The sequence below is a fragment of the Talpa europaea genome (assembly GCF_964194135.1).
Source record: "Talpa europaea genome assembly, chromosome: 11".
NCBI lineage: Eukaryota > Metazoa > Chordata > Mammalia > Eulipotyphla > Talpidae > Talpa > Talpa europaea.
In genome coordinates, this window is record NC_140078.1 from 23205015 (window position 1) to 23223105 (window position 18091).

Below are 18091 nucleotides of genomic sequence, written 5' to 3' on the forward strand. Positions count from 1 at the left end.
AAGAGAAAGAGAAAGAGGAAAGAAGGAGGTAAGAAAAAAAAAAGAGGGAAGGAAGGAGGCAGGGAATCAAGGGAGGGAGGGAAATATGGGCAAAGAACTTGAACGAAATTTCTCTGAAGACGATACAGCACATGAAATGCTCAACATCCCTAATTAATCAGGAAATGAAAATCAGAGCCACATGCGCTAGCTTCTCACACCCATCAGCATGGTGACCATCACACAGAGAAAACAGCAGCGTTGGTGACAAGGTAGAGAAACAGGAACCCCTGTGCGCTGCTGGTGGGAATAAAGAGTACAGCCACTGTGGACCCTAGATCGGGCCTCCTCCAAAATATAAGGATAGAATTACCACAGGGTCCAGCAGTTCCACTTCTGGGTCCATACCCCAAAGAACTGAAAGTAGGGTCTTAAAAAATTTTTTTTGAAAGCAGGGACTTGAAGAAACAGCCGTACCCCTCCATTCATAGCAGCATTAACCAAAAGAGCCAAAAGATGGAAGCCAATTGAGCGTCCATCAAAGGATGAATGGATTAACAACCCTGCAATGCAATATGACCAACTTTAAAAAGAAAGGAAATTCTGATATATGCAACAACTTGGACCAACCACGAGGACATTGTGCTAAGCAGTCACAAAAGGACAGACTGATCATTCCACTGATAGCAAGTAGTTAGGTTGCTCAGACTCAGAGACAGAAGTAGGGTGGTGGTTGCCAGAGGGGGGCGGGGGCAGAGGGAAGTATTATTTATGGGTACAGAGTTTCACTTCTGCAAGATTAAAAGAGGTCTATGACTGGAGAGTGAAGACAGGGACACAACAGTGCATGTGCTTGAGGCCACTGAGCTGTACACTGAAGAAGGTACAGATGGCCATTTTTATGTATTATGCCACAGGTTTTAAAGAAATGGAAAATGGAGTCAGAAAAGTCAGGGTTCCAGTGATATGATGGGAGAGGACTCAACCCCATTGCTGGCTTTGAAACTGGAGGCAGGGGCACAAGCCAAGGAACGTGGGTGGCTCTAGAAGCTACAAAAAAGAAGAGAGAGATCCTCCCCCAGGTCCCGTGATACCTTGATTTTAGCCCAGTGAGGCCTGTGTCAGACCTCTGACCTACGGAACTTCCAGCTAATAAATTGATGTTTTTTAAAGTCGCTGAGTTTTGATCATTTGTCATGGCAACCACGGGAAACAAGCACAAAGGTCCTCCAAGGAAACCATATGTTGAGGGGAAAAAGTGGAGGGTTGAGTTCATTCATAAACTTCATACTGTGTGTACCTAAAAGAGGTATCCTTAGAACACAGTTGATCTCTCTCAATTTTCATTTTTCTCTACTTTTCCAAAAAGGAAACAAGTGATTAAAATTGGAGTACATGTGTACTGCCAAAAAAGGAAGAAAGAAAATCAGGCAAGTGAGAAAGTTTTTTTTTTAAGTAGTGATTACTCATAACTAGTGAGTAAACTTTTTTTTTTAAAAAAAAAGGATCGCCCTTCAATGTATGTACAGATCTATACTGCAGCAAACATTTATTTCCGCCTAATTGTGCCAACTTTTGCACTTACTAATGGCGATTCAGTGACAGGGACAGAGGGGATCCTGACTCAGACTGAGGGCAGAAGGGCAGCTGAGGAGGTGAGGTCACCAAGGAGAGGGCAGAGCAGGCTGAGGGGCTAGACCATGGGCTGGCCTCCAGCGTGCTCCACAGATCAGAGAGGGGTGAGGAAAACAGGGAGGCCCTGGGATGTAGACAGCCAAGAGCACATGGTGCCTGTGGAGGCAGCCATGGTCAGCAGAGCCAGTGGCTGGTGATGGGAGCACAAGGAAGGGACATCCAGAGTAGGTTCTGGCTCATCACATCAAGTCCTGAAGCACCTTGACCACAGCCAATCCCACAGCCTCAGTGTAGCAGAAATTGGACTCGTGGTGCCTGGCCATCAATGGACCTTGTCACCCTGAACATCCGAGTCTTTCTCCAATCAGGAAATATTATTCTATTCTTTCTTTGATGAGTGCTTCTCTTCCTTCCACCGCTGGTTCTCCCAGCAGTGTCTGTCCCCTCTGTGAGGCACTGTCCAGCCAAGCATCCCTCCATTCCTGCAACTCTCTTCCAAGTCTCATATCATGTTTACATAATCTCTATTTCTTTATTTTCCTCAGAACTCTCCACTGAATCTTTCAGCTCACTGGGTTTTCTGCAGGGTGCTCTCTTGTTCACTGCCTCCATCATAACCTATAATTTAGGAATTTTGTTTCACATCTGAAAGCAATTGTCCCCGCTCTTAAGACAATTCCTTTTTGAGAGCATGTCCTCTTAAAAGTACTCAGACATTCTGCAGGGAGGAGGAGGGAGAGGGGTCCAAACTGGGGAGGGAAGGGCACAAGGGACTGTGGTGATGGTGCAGGGATGAATTGGTGGTGGGGATTTTATGGGACTACACCTGAGAGGAGAAAGCAAACATTGTACAAAAATGAACAATGGGGCCTCCCTGGTGGCGCAGCGGTTGAGCGCTGAGTTGCAAAGCTGCCCGCAGCCTCTGCAGCGCCGGTTTGATCCCCGGCCACTGGGCGAGGGTCCCACATGGCACGCAGACCTCTCCTGCCGCCCGCTGCTCCCCACAGCGATGTATTTCGTCAGTCTGCCTGCTCTGCTCCCCCCTCTGGCTCTGGTGAATTCTCTCACCCTCCCGCGCTTCTGACTGTACCCAGTGCTTGTATAAATAAATAAATAAATCTTAAAAAAAAAAAAGAACAATGATGTAAAATATATATATATATAAATTAATAGATTTGAGAACAAAAAACTACTGGCAATACCAGTAGAGAGTTTAAACCTTTTTTACAGCTTTTATGACTATGTGGTACTTGAGAAGAAAAAATAGAAAGATCAATAAAACAATATAACTAACTGAAATAGACCCATATAATTTGGGAACATAGAATGTGGGCTGCATTTCTAAATAGCAAGGGATAATAGATTATTTTTCTTCAATGTGGCTGGAGAATTGGCTGGCCTTTAGGAAAGGCGAAGGTGGGGGGCAAAATCCCTGACTTATTTCACCAAAAGAAATCAGAGATCAATCCAAAAAGTTAAACATTAAGATGTTGGAGGGAAATGTAGAAAATACACATGTAAACTTGAAGCAGGAAAAACTTTTCCATATAATACCCAAAATCCAGAAGCTACTTTAAAAAAGTTAATTGTTACCGAACAAAAACTTTAACTTCTGTTTAGAAAAAAAAATCCTACCCAATTCAAAACCAAAAAGTTAAAGACAAAATGGAAAAATATTAATAATACATATGACAATAGGCTAATATCCTTAATATGTAAAGGCCTTAACAAATCAATGAGAAAGATTCTATATCCAATAGAAAATTGGGCAGAGAAGATAAACATCTACTTCACACACGCACACAAAAGATACAAATAGTTAATAAACCTGTGAAAAGATACTTAACCTCCCTCATCACTGCTCTTTTACTTACCAGATTGATATAAATCAACAGGTCTGAAGGTGGCCTGATCTTTGCCTCCAGCCTGACCTTTTCTCCACCTTATATTTCTTGGAGAAGGAGGATGAGGAAAATACACACCCTACCATGTTGCTGAGTTGAAATTACAGGTAACAGACTCTAACACACAGCCCTTCCCTAGTCTGTCTCAAGGACAACATCTGCATCTCTCTTCATAAACTTCCCAACCTTCACCGCGAATCACTGCCCACCTGCAGCCAGCGTGGGGCAGGGGCTGGGCGTCAGCTGAAATTACATATACTTTAAGGCGAACATAGCAGCAGCGCTAACAAAGGGCAGGAAATGTAGAGGCCAGCCTGTATTCCTTCAGCAGAGCATTGTTCCTCACACAAGGAAGGGTTAGAGGAAGATGGCAGTGGACCTGGAATGTGGATTCTATTGGACACTTCCTCTGAGGGCGCAGGCAGTGTCCGCAGCCTGGGCGAGTCTGATTGCTACTCTGCCTTCTCTGTTAATATCAGAAATTTATGAAATAAAACACTAAAAGTGGGGGTTGGGGGAGGAGGCTAGATGGAGTCCTTCCGGACTCCAAAATGTCTTGGAAGAATCATGTGCAAGCATGGATCTCACGATGCCCTGAAAATACACAGCTGACGGGCACCCTCATTTTGAAGAGGAGAAAAGCAGGCCAGGGAGTGAAAGGAGGGGATTCCCATCTGCCAGCTCCTTGAGCATGGAACGGAAACAGCTCACAGCTCACCACACAGACAGGAGGACAGGGGACGAGAAGAAAAGGGCAGATTTGACAGGAATGACTTTTAATGTAGAGCTGCTCTTTGGAAATCTAAAACATATCTAAACCTACTGATCTCCTTCTATCAACGTGGTTATTTACTCCTCAAGAGTTCTAAATCAGTACAGCTTCTCTTTATAAAAACTTGAGATAAAATCCACTGAAGGCCTACCAACTATCTACAAAGTACAGCTGCTAAAACATCTGTAGACAAGTAGAATTTGTCCAGTTGGAATTTGAGCCACCCAGGCCCTCATCGTGTTACAGACCCTTTGGGGCCACCAACCAGCCAAACCTCCCTTCTGTGATGACTTCAGGCCCTGGCAGAATGTTCTGGGTTCTCCTCAAGGCCCTTAAATGACTGGGCCAGGCCATCCAGCTCCTCAGGAGAGCCTCGTGTGTCCTGTGGAGACCCATCCATTACTTCCCACCTGCTTCAAAGACAATTTAGGACACAGAATTCCCTAAGAGCCAAGAGTATCTTTACAAAGGGAAGGTCCTAAAACATTGAACTTGACGACCTCACAGCCACAGAGCACCTTCAAGGCTTGCTTTTCATGCTCCTTCTCAAATGCAAGCAAATGCAAGTGTTCCCTGAACCCTGATGCAAAACTTAACTCCAAGGTTAACTGCCCCTTGGGCAATGTTGGGAGGATGGGTACTCACACCTCAGCCGGTCCTTCTTCACAACATTTACACTACACAGAAACCACCTGTCTGCTGCTTCATTCCTTCCCTGCATCTGGAGTCTCTCTGAACCCGCAGCTCCCAGCCTATGGAGCTGTCCGGCAAATATTCCCATTATCATTATTATTTCGTCAAAGGAGAGAGTAGGTTCAACAGCCAGGCCCAAGAAAGCTAGTTTGCCCTCTTAGATTAGGGGACTCCTAGAAGTGGAGCCCCAAAGAGGATTGTTGTGCAGATGATTTGCTGAGGATGTGTTTCAGGAGACGTCTGCACGGGGTGAGGGAAGCAGGAAGGGCCAGAGGAAATTGCTCACGAGCCATGGGAGTTCACCTGGAGTCCAGCCATAGTTTGATCTTAGGAGGGCTCTGAGGTGTGAATTACTACAAGGAGTTGCTCCCATCTTGAGACAGGCAGACCAGGCCTCTGTAACCCAGTGCCAGTCGCTGGCTGAGGGCCACCCCAGGGAGGAGGGGGTGGGTTCACAGGCATCTCCCTGAAGGAGCAATTCTCAGGACGAGCAGGCAGCTAATATCCGTCAGCACCCATAACACCCAATAGGCAAAGGGTGGGTGCCAGCAACGTCCACTACCCCCGCGCCAAGTTGGCCTAAAGCAGCTCTGTCACCTTCTCCTAATCTCCCTCAGAGTTGAGAGGAAATGGCTGCCCCCTCAGGACCCATGAAGTGAAGCTGCAGGGATGGGGACAGAGTGCCCAGGACCAGTGAAAACTTTGTAGCAGTTGCACAAAAGCTCCTTCCTTTCCTTTTCACAGACCCCACACAGGTGTTTCCAGCCTTCCACACCAGATAGCCTCAAGAATAATTGAGGCACCACCCACGCCCTTGAAATTCACAGGCTCAACTTCCTGTGAGGAAGACAAATATCCAATTCTCAGAAAGTTTGAGAAGGTGGGAAAAGGCATCCAAAGCTCTCCCAAAGACCACAGAACCTCCTCTCCTCATCTCTTGATTCCTCCAAGCTCCAGGGCCCTCACTGCTTTGTCGGGGCGCCCGGAGGACACACAACACCATCAGTCGCGTCTCAGAGCATCCCCAGATGCTAGCTAGTCCCCACACAGTTTAGTTCCAGGCTAGAGACTAGGGTTCTCTTACCTTATCGATCGACTGGAAAGTTGCCAGTGGGAGAGTAAATGCAGAACAGAAAGCTGGTCAGCTCCTAGCAGGAAAATCCAGGGTGAGACAATGACCCACTTTAGTGGTTTCTTCGTTTTGGTTTTCTAAATGTCCTCCTGGTTGTACACCAGAAGCCAGGCTTCAGCTCACAGGATAGAGTGTGCGGTGGGAGGGTTAAAGCCAATTTATAGGAACCAGGCATCCCGGTCTCTAGGAAAGCATTGCTAGGAGAAAGAGACAGGCTCAGGGACAGAACTTTCCGCGGAGAATTCCCAGGGCACAAAGCCCACAGAGCCACTTCCTTACCGGCAGGGAGAGAGCTGTGTGCCCTTGGCAAGTCCTCGGTTGAAACTGAAGGGGGAAGGAGGAACAGCTGCCCTTGAGATTCACATCTCAGAAGTTCTAATTCTGGGTGCTGATTAGCCCAGAATTAGATAGGGTGCGGGGACGCAGAAGGGGTGGTTTAAAACTCCCAATGTCCAGGCTACAACCTGGACTGTTCACATCAGACTCTCCGGGAGGGGCCCAGGTATGAGCTTTTTTAAAGTCTCCATAGGTTGAGCCAGTGTATAACTAGAGTCGAGGAACACCAGGAAATCAGGTAGGGATAGAGCTTTGTAGGCTGAGGACAGCACCAAATGCATCTCAAAGCAGCCTTTTAAGAATGGAAGTAATCAGGGGGCCTCCCTGGTGGTGCAAGGGGTTAAGCACTTCACCATGAAGCAATCCGCAGCCTCTGAAGCATGAGTTCGATCCCCAGCCAGCCAGAAGGCAACCCACATGGCGCAGCAGACCTCTCCTGTCTTGCCTGCAGCTCCCCTCAGCAGTGTATTTCAGTCAGTCTGCCTGTTCTGTTCCCCACTCTGTCTCTGGTAAATCCTCTCACACACATACACACACACACACACACACACCCCACATCTCTGGTCCGTACCCCAGTTCTTGTATACATAAATAAATAAATCTTTGGGGGAAAAAAGAATGGAAGCAATCAAATTTTATAAAACCAAACTGAGTTGGACATTTAGCTCCCCCCTCCCCATTACTGACGTTTCAGAGGGGGAAGCGGGCAGTGTAGAGCATCCAGGCACTTCAGAGGATGAGTGTAGACAGGCGCAGAGCTCATGAAAGAGCAACTGCAAACCAGGGCACCACGCCTACAGAAGCCAGGAAGCCAGCCCTGGGCCCCAGATGCAAAGGAAATGCTCGCTGGAAGCTTATAGCTTCCCCTTTTGGGGCCTGCCCCCACCTCTTCTCTGAGCCCTGCCCTTCCCCCTGGGGGCAAGTTGTAGTTCTTAGGTTAGAGAAAAAGGTCATCAGACATGGTGCTTCATACTACTAGTGTTGAAGACTGCCGCTTCAGTCCCTGAGGGACTCTACTTTGAACCAAGTACAAAGTGCTAACCCCCCACACTTCGACCCCCTCGAATGGGGGCAGGAAGAAGTGTCCATGGCAAACAGGAAACTCTAGTTCTATTGTACCACAGAAGGAAGGAGACTTGAGCTTCGGCCTGGAATCCTGCCAAGATCTAGAGATTACAAGAGATTCTACCTCATGGTCTCTGAACCTGAGCCTGTGCTACACGTGGACAAAATTCCCCTGCCTCAGGAGGAAACAGGGCACACTTGGCCTCCTGCCTGCATGCTTTGTTCAATGAAGGTCCACTTACTGGTCAGACCCAGGTCCTCTGGGAGCCATTCATCCCAAATCAATTCCCCCCCACCTCCCCAATGTAGCGCCTACATCCCATCCCCTTAACCTGCCCCCACCCACCCGCCCACAGGGCTCTTCCAATCTCTGCTCAAGAAGGAGTCCAAGGCCTCCCCGGTAGTGCAGGGGTTAAAGTCTCAGCACTACCAAGCTATTGCTAGCCACTGCAGCATGAGTTCAATCCCTAGCCAAGGAGTTACCCACACGGTGCAGCAGACCTCTCCTGTCTCACCCGCTGCTCCCCTCAGCTGTGTTTCCGTGGAGAATTCCCAGGGTACAAAGCCCACAGAGCCACTTCCTTACCGGCAGGGAGAGAGCTGTGTGCCCTTGGCAAGTCCTCGGTTGAAACTGAAGGGGGAAAGAGGAACAGTCTGCTCTGCTCACCACTCTGCCTCTGGTGAATCCTATCACTGCCCCCCCACACACACACACCTCTGGCCTACACCCCAGTTCTTGTATGCATAAATAAATAAAAATAAATCTTTAAAAAGTTCAGCATCATGTACCACCAGAGGGAGAGTGAAGGCCAAGTGTGTTACGTGTATGTTCTCCATTTCTTAGGTCTGTTTGACTGTAAATAAAAACCTGCCCTTCCCACCCCAAAGAATGCTAAGGGGCAGGGAAGGAGGAGAAGGTATTTGGGAAGAGGCTGGTCTGCCCTGCCTGAAGTGGGATGGCACTGACCTGAAAGCAGGCAGGCCAGCAAGGGTTTAGTTCAAGAGCACTGGCAGAAGACTACTCACATCTGCCTTCACACTCTCCCTACCAACAGCCATCGTGTTATTACTGTGCTAACAGCAAAGCAACGAATATGAATACAAACAGCTGCCACAAATCCCAGCTTACCACAGGGCAGGCGATTACCTGCTTCCATTCGTTCAATCCTAATAACCACCCCAAGAAGAAAGGAACCCTGATGTCCCCACTTCGCAGACGAAACTATCGCAAAGCAACTTGTCCAAAGACACAAGATCAAGGAGGGTTAGAGCTAGGATTCGAACCCAGGACTCTCTGGCTGCAAAGTAAAACCCCTGTTGTCTACAGCTTCTCTTGTGGTGAAGGGGAAGAAAGCTTTCAGCTAAAAATCACCTGACCTGGCCATTCTGGTTCTCATGCCAGCACATCAGAATCCTCTGGAGGGTTCACTAAATAGAGGTTACGGTGCCCCCAGCCCCCAGTTCTGACTCAGCACTTATGGAGTGGGGTCTGACAATGTCCATTTATCAAAAAGCCCCCAAGTGGTGTGGCACTGCTGATAACCAGATCTTAGAAGCCTCATCTTATCCATCACAAGAACCCATGGCGCAGGCTTTATTTCCACCATTTTACAGATGGGAAAGAGAAGATCTTGGAGGTTAGGGGACTTGTCTCAGGTCACAGAGCTGACAGGAAGCCCAGTGTTTTGTCTCTGGTTCCCCGGCTAAGCTTCTGGCTGGGAGGCAGGAGTAGGCTGGTTTCAGCGGCCAGTCACATCGGAGCCACGGGGAAGGGAGGCAACTGCGGGACAGGCCTGCAGGATGGAGACCCTGTCCAGGGCCCAAGCACTCGCGGTGTCACAGGGCCATGGATCCGAAATCACATCTCAGCCCCCGTTTAAAGAACAAGCTATCCCCTCACACTCACAGGCCCCACAAACTGCCTGTCACCCCCCCCCCGCCACCCCCACCCATCCACCCCACCCCCACCGCCGCCCCAGGAAGAGGCCAGGAAAGCTGACAAACCAATATGAGGTACAATGCAGGCACAAGACTCACACTGGCAGCCTCGTTCCTTCCTGGAGACAGCCCCTGCCCAGCCCACTGCCAGGCAAGGAACTGAGATGCAGCAGGTGGCCACGCTGGGATCCCCCAGCAGCCTGGTCTGCCAACAGCCAAGCCCCTGCTCTTTCCAACGCCCCCACCTGCCCTCCTGCTTCCACACACAAGACCGAGAGCCCCAGTACAAGCTGGGGAAAGAGCTGAGGAAATGGTCCTGGGATTCCAGCCAGAAAGACCTACCTCCCACCCCCACAAGAGGAGGCCAGGTGAGACCTGGAAGGTCACCCCTGAGACCCACCCGAACAATCACTTCCAGGCCCGGAAAAGCAACTACTTTTTTTTACAGGAAAGTCCCACCGTGGGCCACAGTGACCTTCTGGATGAATGTTTAGAAGAAATCCATGACCCTTAGCTGTGTATTATGAGAACTAGGCCAGAAAAAGGCATAAAGTAAAACCTCACTATAAAAAATCTCAATATATAAGGAAGGAAAAAAGAAATAAAAACTGCAGAAAGAAAAATTATAGGTGTATATAAATGTATAAGTATGGGTACAAAAAGGAGTGAGTGTGTGTGTGAGTGTGTGTGTGTGTGTGTGTGTGTGAATGTGTATGTATGGGTGTATGGGTATGCGAAAGAAAGTGTGAGGAATGAGAATTTAGACTGGCTCAGAGAAACCGAAGTTGTAGCATGTTAACCCTCCAGTATCTACAGTCGCCTCTGCCTCCAGGAAGCAGCACCTCCATCACCTTCAACTAGAGGGGCTCTGCTAAGATGCACCCCTCATGTGCTGCAGTTCAACAAAGTAGGAAGCCAGAGTGCCAAGCGGGGCCAAGGACAGAGTGGGAGGCTGGTTGGGGTCACCCTGGCCTTCACAGGGCAACCGAGACTCGGCATCCCTTGACCTGCATTTCTCAAAACTGAGAGCTATTTTATAGAGTAGTTTTAATGTCCTACCTGGGTGAGGACAAATGAAGTTCTCCTCCAGCCCCATAATTACAAGATTTAAGTAGCACCCTGTTCCACAGGGAAGGCCCGAGGCCTGTCTCACTCCCAGGCTCCAACCAGCTGCCCAGCTATGGGCTGCAGCCCTGCAGGGACCGCAGGTGAGCAGGGCCCTCCTCCAGCCGCTTCCTTAGAGCCCAGGTTGCTCTGCCGCCCACACTTCCTGTTTACCAAGTGGCTTTTCTGAGGCTCGTCTCTGACTTCACATCCCCTTCCTAAAGGGAACCCCAGCAACTCTTCCTTTTTTGGCACTATAGGGTGAGACTCTGGGTTTGGAGAGATGGCGGGGTTTTCTCGGACCCTTCCTGGTGCCAGGCAGTGTGAGGGGTAGGGGGTTTCCAGAACATTTCCAGAGGCTGAGGGGAAGTTTTCCACAAAACCACATTCACACCCTCTTCTGGCTGCCCTGCCACCTGTGGACTGACTAACGCTAAAGAAAATCAGCACTAGGAAAAACAGAACTTCATAAATGATCTTCAAAGGCCATCTCAGTCAAATATTTATACTTCCCCAATTGTCTGCCTCCAGCTAGGCAGATAGGAAACAGAAAGAGCTCAGCAAAGAAACTTCAGGCAGCCCAGGGAGCATGTCTATCCCTCCCAAACACATTCTTTCACCACCTCGCTGAAGGATCTGGTGAGCCCTTCTGGGGATCACTTGACATGGAACTTAAAGCATTTTCCACAGAACGAGGTGTTCCAGAGAAAAGCCACTCAGCCTGCTCCTGTGATCCCTGACTACAGCCAGGCAACTTAGTGTCCCAGTTCTTGGTCCATAAGCTTCCTGCCTCCTCTCACTTCAGAACAGAACCTGAAACTTACACACCATCTTCCCTGCCCCTCCTCCCCGCATTGCACATGTCACCTATGCAATCCATGCCCCAAATACCCACTTGATCAACTACATGGAGCTTCAGCAGAGGGCACTGATCGTCTGAGCTGCCCTGCCCCCTGAAGCACTTCAACCCCACCAGCTAAAGTCCTCCCTGCACACAGTCAGGCTGACCCAGTCTGTGGGTAAAACTTTCAACAGCCATGCTCACAGTCACCATGGCGGGTATTTCAGAAGTTGAGTCAAGCAGCAGGGTCTAGAACACACACAAAGGATGCCTGAAATAGAAGGGTGAAGACATTTGTCTTCAATCATCAGGGAAGAATGATCTCAGCAACCCACTTCCACCTGGTTGGGACCTCTACCACTGCAGGCCAGCTGTTAGGTTTGAGGTATGGTGAGCCCCAAGTACACCTCCAAATGACCACCTCATACAGGGCACCCTGCAATGGTATGATTCGGCAACAGGGGCCTGGTCCAAAGCCCAGCTGTCAGAGACCAGCAAGCCACACCGTGGGCAGCCCTCTCAACCCCTGAGTGCCGACTCCGTCCTACCAGGCTGAGAGGGAGGTCAAACCATGACCTCCACCCTAGGTGATGGCAGCGGAGCAGGAAGGACCTCATGGCACAACCTGAAATGAAACCACCAAAGACCACATACCACAACTCCCTCCCAGGGCTTTCTCTTTCCCTTTCTTTTTAAATTTTAAACATATAGATAGACAAAAAGAGAAAGATCCACAAAAGAGCAATTATTGAACCATTCCAATTCTGTAAGGTACCTAGAATAAGCAAATCAGTAGCTGTAGTAAGTAGAAGTGAGGTTACCAGGGATGAGGAGGAGGAGGGAATGGAAAGCTCATGTTTAATGGAGACAAAGTCTGTGCAGGGGATGATGGAAAAGTTCTGGAAATGGATAATGGCAGTAGTCATAAAATACTATGAATGCACTTACTGCTACTGCTATGGACTGAATGTTCGCTTTTCTCAAAAAGTCATGTGCTGGAATCCTAACCCCTAATGGGATGATATCAGGAGGTGGGGGTATTTGTTTGGTGGGGTGATTAGGTCATGAGGGTGAAAACCTTATGAATGAGATTACTGCCCTTTTAAGAAACCCCAGGAGCTCCCTAGCCCCTTCTTTCTACTCAGTAAGAATGCAACACCAAATATGTGACCTAGAAAAGGATCTTCAGGTCGCCATGCTGATCTCAGACTGCCAGCCTCCAGAACTGGGAGAAATAAGTGTCTGTTGTTTATAAATCACCTAGTCTCTAGTATTTTGCTATAGCAGCCTGAAAAACTAAGACAGTCACTTAATGGTACACTTAAAAATGGTTAGAAGGGGGGCCCTCCCTGGTGGCACAAGGGGTTAAGCACCGCACTATCAAGCAATCAGCAGCCTCTGCAGCACGAGTTCAATCCCCGGCCAGCCAGGGAGCAACCCACATGGAGCAGCAGACCTCTCCTGACTCTCCCGCTGCTCCTCTCAGCAGTGTACTTCAGTCAATCTGCCTGTTCTGTTTCCCACTCTGTCTCTGATGAATCCTCTCACCACTCACACCTCTGGCCTGTACCCCAGCTCTTGTATGCATAAATAAATAATTTTTTTTAAAAAAAAAAGGTTGGAAGGGTAGATTTTTGTTGCATATTTTGCTATAATAAAAAAGATTAGTACAAAAAAGATTAAGATCATACTCTCCCAAAATTTCACCAACCAGCAATCACTGTCAATTAACATTTTACCATACAGCCTTCCAAAAGAAAATATAAATGAGTGACATGATATATTTTACAAAAGTAGCACAGTTTGATAACCTAGTTTAAGAAATATATCATATTTTTCAATGTCAGTTTATACACATCTGTATCTTTTATAGCCACGGGGCATTCCAATGTATAGATATATCATAATTAACAAATTTATGTTTGTTGGGCATTTAGTCTCCATTATTGTTGTTATAAATGATGCTGTAAAGGACATCTCCTTGCACATACTGCTCTGCACTTGTCCAATTATATGCTTAGGATAAGAATTCCTTTGAGCGGAATTGCTGGTCCAGGGAATCCCCTATGTAGGACTGTCAACAGAACATTATGAGTAAAACCCACAGCTGTTGAATTCTGTCATATAAAAGTCTCTTTCTCCGTGGGCTTTTCTTGGATTCTACTTGTGTATCTGTGACACAGCCCAGTGATTCAGGAAAGTAGGGATCATTTTTTCCCAAAAGAAACCAGCTCCTCCCTCCCAGCCCTCAGGGCTCCTGTGGGGACACACTATACTGTGTGATGAAGTGAAACTGCTACACACAGAAGGCAGAATTTTACTGAGTAAAATGTGCACTGATTCCCCACTGCCAGTAGGAAAGATGCTAACAAAAGTTTTGGAGGGTCCCATGGTGGGCAAGCAGGTGTGGACACATGAAAGCTTTTCTTTTGTCAAAGGTTTTTCTCTTGTGAGGACAGGAGAACGTAGTAGCCTCTTCCAAAGAGACCCAGGGGTTCAAAGGGACCCATGGACTCATCCAATCCATGGATTGGAGATAGGGAAACTGAGGCCCACAAAGACAGTGTAAACATCTTAATGATGGAACAGTTCTGGAAATGGATAATGGTGGTAGTCTAAATCTTTAAATGAACCCCAGAAGTGTCTCACACACCATGACTCATCCAACTGTTCCTGGTAGAGCTTGAACATATCCCAAATTTTGGCCATGTGGGACAATTTTTATCCTCCTCACCCCCATGGACAAAACTGGAATTTAAGACCACTGAGGCCACATCCCAGCTCAGTCGTGGCCAGCTGGGTGCTGGAGCTGGCTCCTACCAGCATACAAGGGCTGACAATGCATCTCTTCCCAATTCACTGTTCAGGGATGCCATGTTGGTAGCTTGAAGTTAGCCATGGAGGGAACATTGGCACTACAGAAATCAACAAACACCACAAAAGAATAAGAAAAGCCCTGCTAAGTCACTTTGCCAGTCCCATGTGAAATGCCAGTCCCAAGCCAAATGCCCTTCCCCACGCTGTTCCCTGGTTCAGTCACAGCTGTCTGGGGCAGAAGTTCTGTAGCCCCAAGCTGTCATCCCAAGCAGCTACCTCAACCATGATTATAGACTTGGGTCAGCTATCCCAGAGATGATTAAAAATGACCCTCTGGCTGCCCAGCCAGTCGAGTCTGGAGGCTGTCCCTGTTTATTGTGCCCTGCTTCCCCTGCGCCTCCTGTCTCCCTCCCCCCACTCCCACAGCCATGTCCTCCATGAGAACCCACAAACAGGCCAAGTAAATGAAACCAGTAATCAAGGGCCTGTGGGACCTTACCGACCTTAAGGACTTATTTAAAATTCAGGCAGGGAGGCGTTTAAACAGGCAATGTGTCACTGGGGTGAATAACTGGATCACAGTGTTGAGAGGGAAGGAAAGGTTGGGATGTGGCAGGAGGGGACCACTGCCATAGTTTTATAAGCCCTGTTATAGCAGCTCTAGGCAACTATGGCTTCAAAACACAGCCTGGGTATTTTGTTCCATTCCAAGCAGTACTGAGATCTGCCCAAGGTCTCATTCTCGGGGAAATGGGAAGGAGATGCAGGCAAGTCCCAAGACTGCTCATTGTGTCACCCAGTACATCTCCTGGTACTGGGTGACACAACTTCTCTGAGGGATCCTCTGGCAATAGAGTCTTGCCTCTATACCCTACCTTCCAATGAGGACACTGCCTACCACTATATCCTAGAGACAACTGAAGGCAATAATCAGGCCAAGGTTTTTTTGTGCTTTGGTAACAAGACCCCTTTCTGGCAAGTTCCCCAGTTCAGTCCTTGGCACTCCAGCAGAGGTGCCATGATCCTGGGCACCTCTCCAGCCAACTCTCTGGGTCATTCCTAAGCCACTCACGTACAGAAAGCAGACATGAAGCTTGGCTGTGGGGCATCAAGAAACAGATCAAGAAATCAAAGCAAAACTGGTGTTTTGACAGGTCTCGGTGGGCCAGCACATCCCAGAGTGGGGAACTGAGAGATTGCATAGAAGATGCAGCATCATCCACCGCCTCTGAAGAACTTCTAGAATAACACAAACTGAAGAGAGCTTGAATCCCAAAACAGAAGACATGCAGAGATGCAGGGAGGTGGACCCTAGAGCCCCAGGGGCAGTCAGACCACCTTCAAGAAGATGGGGGTGCTGCCAGCCGCAGATAGAGCAGGTGCAGTTACTGCACAACTGCACATGCCCTGACCCACTCATTAGGATGCAGAGGGCACATCCCCCATCTTCTTGAGGAGAGCACAACTTGGGGCCCCAGATGCCCTGAACTACTCTCAGTCAGGCTCCCCCAATGTACCCCTCATTATTCTAACCAGATCTCACCAGCATAAAAATGAAGGCAGAGGAACATGGGGATCGCTCTAGGCTGTACACCAAAGGTTATCCTGTAGCCCCAATATCTACTTCTGCTCTGCCATCTTCTGCATAAGGAACAGGATTCACCTTCTAGACTCCCCAGCACAGGGGATCTCAAGCTACACCATCCCATGCTCCCAGGGGCCTGGGCAGACTCTGGGCCTCCAGGGCAACTGCTAGGCCTGCTTTCCACAGCTACCCCAGTTTAGCCACCCCAGCTCAGCCATCATTTGAGATCCGAACCCATTGACCTGGAAGGGTCCCAAGCATCAGGATAATCTGTCTAGAGGAAAAAGCATAGTTGCTGCTCACATTCAGGGCCTCCTGCCAGGGTTTCTAACCCCAAATGGGTCCCTCCCAGGTCCACTCCACACTTAGTCCCCGGGGCCCTACATTTAGATACTTTTTTTTTTTTTAAATGAACTCTCCTCAAACAATGCAATGTATCTTAGCCATGAGAAGTTTCTTTAATTCTTCAGTCCACGTGCAGAAAATGTTCCCATTGAGTAAATGCAGATTGACAAATTAATCCCAACTCAGATTCCTCCTCCAGATGTTCTGGAAAAAAGGCTCCTGGCTCAGTTTGCAGCTGTTTCAAAGCATCATTGTTTCTAATTCTTTCCTCCTATTGTAGCAGATCAGTGGCAGCAATCCAGTCCCACTCCAGGACAAGTTATTTGTCAGCTCATTGATTCATACATTCATTCATCTCATGTCAGGTACTTACTGTCAACCTGGTCTCTTACTATAAACGGCCTCTGTCCTCTGGGAAAACACAGTTCTAGGGATGCAGATTCCAGACACCTGGGAATAAAGGGCATGGCAGCGTTGAGAAGCCTCCCCAGCTCACCTTCAGTCAGTGAGGCACAGAGGTACTGTGAACACCCAGGACCCACAGAGCTCGGGCAAGTTCCCCCCACACCCCGACCCCCCAATCCCACCTCACCCCACCCAAGCTGTGCCGTCCCCAGGTGTCTACCGGCTTAAGAGCAGAAGCAAAGCAGCTCTCCAAATGCAGAAGTGGCTGGGTCGCCCAAGGCTCCCGTCTCTCAGCCACGAGAGAACATTACGCCGAGGTCCCCAACGACCTCAGGCACGAGCCCCGAAGGTGGGCGAGGGGACAAGGGAGCACCATGGGTGACCCCGCAACCTGAGTCCCTCTGAAGGCTGGGAACCCTCCGCGCGCGCGCCGCCCACCCTCCGGGGAACTGTCGTTGGGCTGGGAATGGGGAACCGGCTTGGACTCCGGCTCTTCCAGGGCTGCCCATGCACCTGCCGCCCCGTGCCACCCCTCCAGGAGTCCCGCGAAGCCGGGGACGGGATTGCGACGCCTTTCTGTCCCGCCCCCCCCGCCCACCTCAGCTGGGGTGCGGGGACGCGGGGCTGCAACTTTCTCCCGCCCGAGACGCGTGGGCTGGGGCCGCGCGCCTGCACCGCCCGGGGCGCGCCCGCACACCCGGGAACCCCTGCGCTGGGGGCAAAGGCAGGAAAGCAGAGGCCGGCGAGGGCTGAGAGGCTGGATTGCATCGGGCAGGGGACACCTCAGGAAAACTTTCGCCGAGGCGGGACAGAGATTTTGTAGAGAGGACCGCTCGGGGGGCAGCACCCCGAGCCAGACGCCCTGCGCCCCGCGCCCGCGCCCCGGCCCTTGCCTGCGTCCGGAGCCGGCTGCATCGCGCGCGCCGCGGGGGCCGTGGGGCTCCAAAGTGACCGGGCGCCGCGGGCGGGAGGTGGCGCCACCCCGCCCGGGTCAGCGTTCAGCCAGCCCGACTCCAATCCAGCGGGGCTGGGCAGGCGGCCGCCGAGCGATCGGGGGTCGGGCGCCCCGCCCTCCGAGCGCCCCCTCCGCCGCTCCACGCCCTCTGGCTTTATCTGCCCATACCCAGTACCCGGCCGGACCGTCCTCTCTCCGGGTCTTTCTCTAGCTCTCCATCTCTCCCCACTCCTCTTCCCTCGCCTTTCTTCCTCGCTCTTCTCCCGCCCTCCGTCCCCCCTGGAGGCGGAGCTTCTCCCCTCCCCGCTAGACAATGCTGGGGCTGCGCGCCCCCCTTCGCCGCCTGCCGGTCCGGGCTCCGACCGCCGGCACCTCTTCCGGGCTGGGGGCGGGGAGGGGTGGAAGAAGCGGGGAGTGGCAAGGGGGGAGTAGCAAGGGGTGGGGGAGACGAGTTGTCTCCCCTCACCCCAGTACCGCTCTCCAAAGGGGGAAGAGCTGCTCGCCCTGTGACAGCCACTCCCTGGGAGAAGTCACGCTGCCCCGCGGAGCCACCTCTAGCGCCCCGACTTCTCCAGGCAGAGGGTG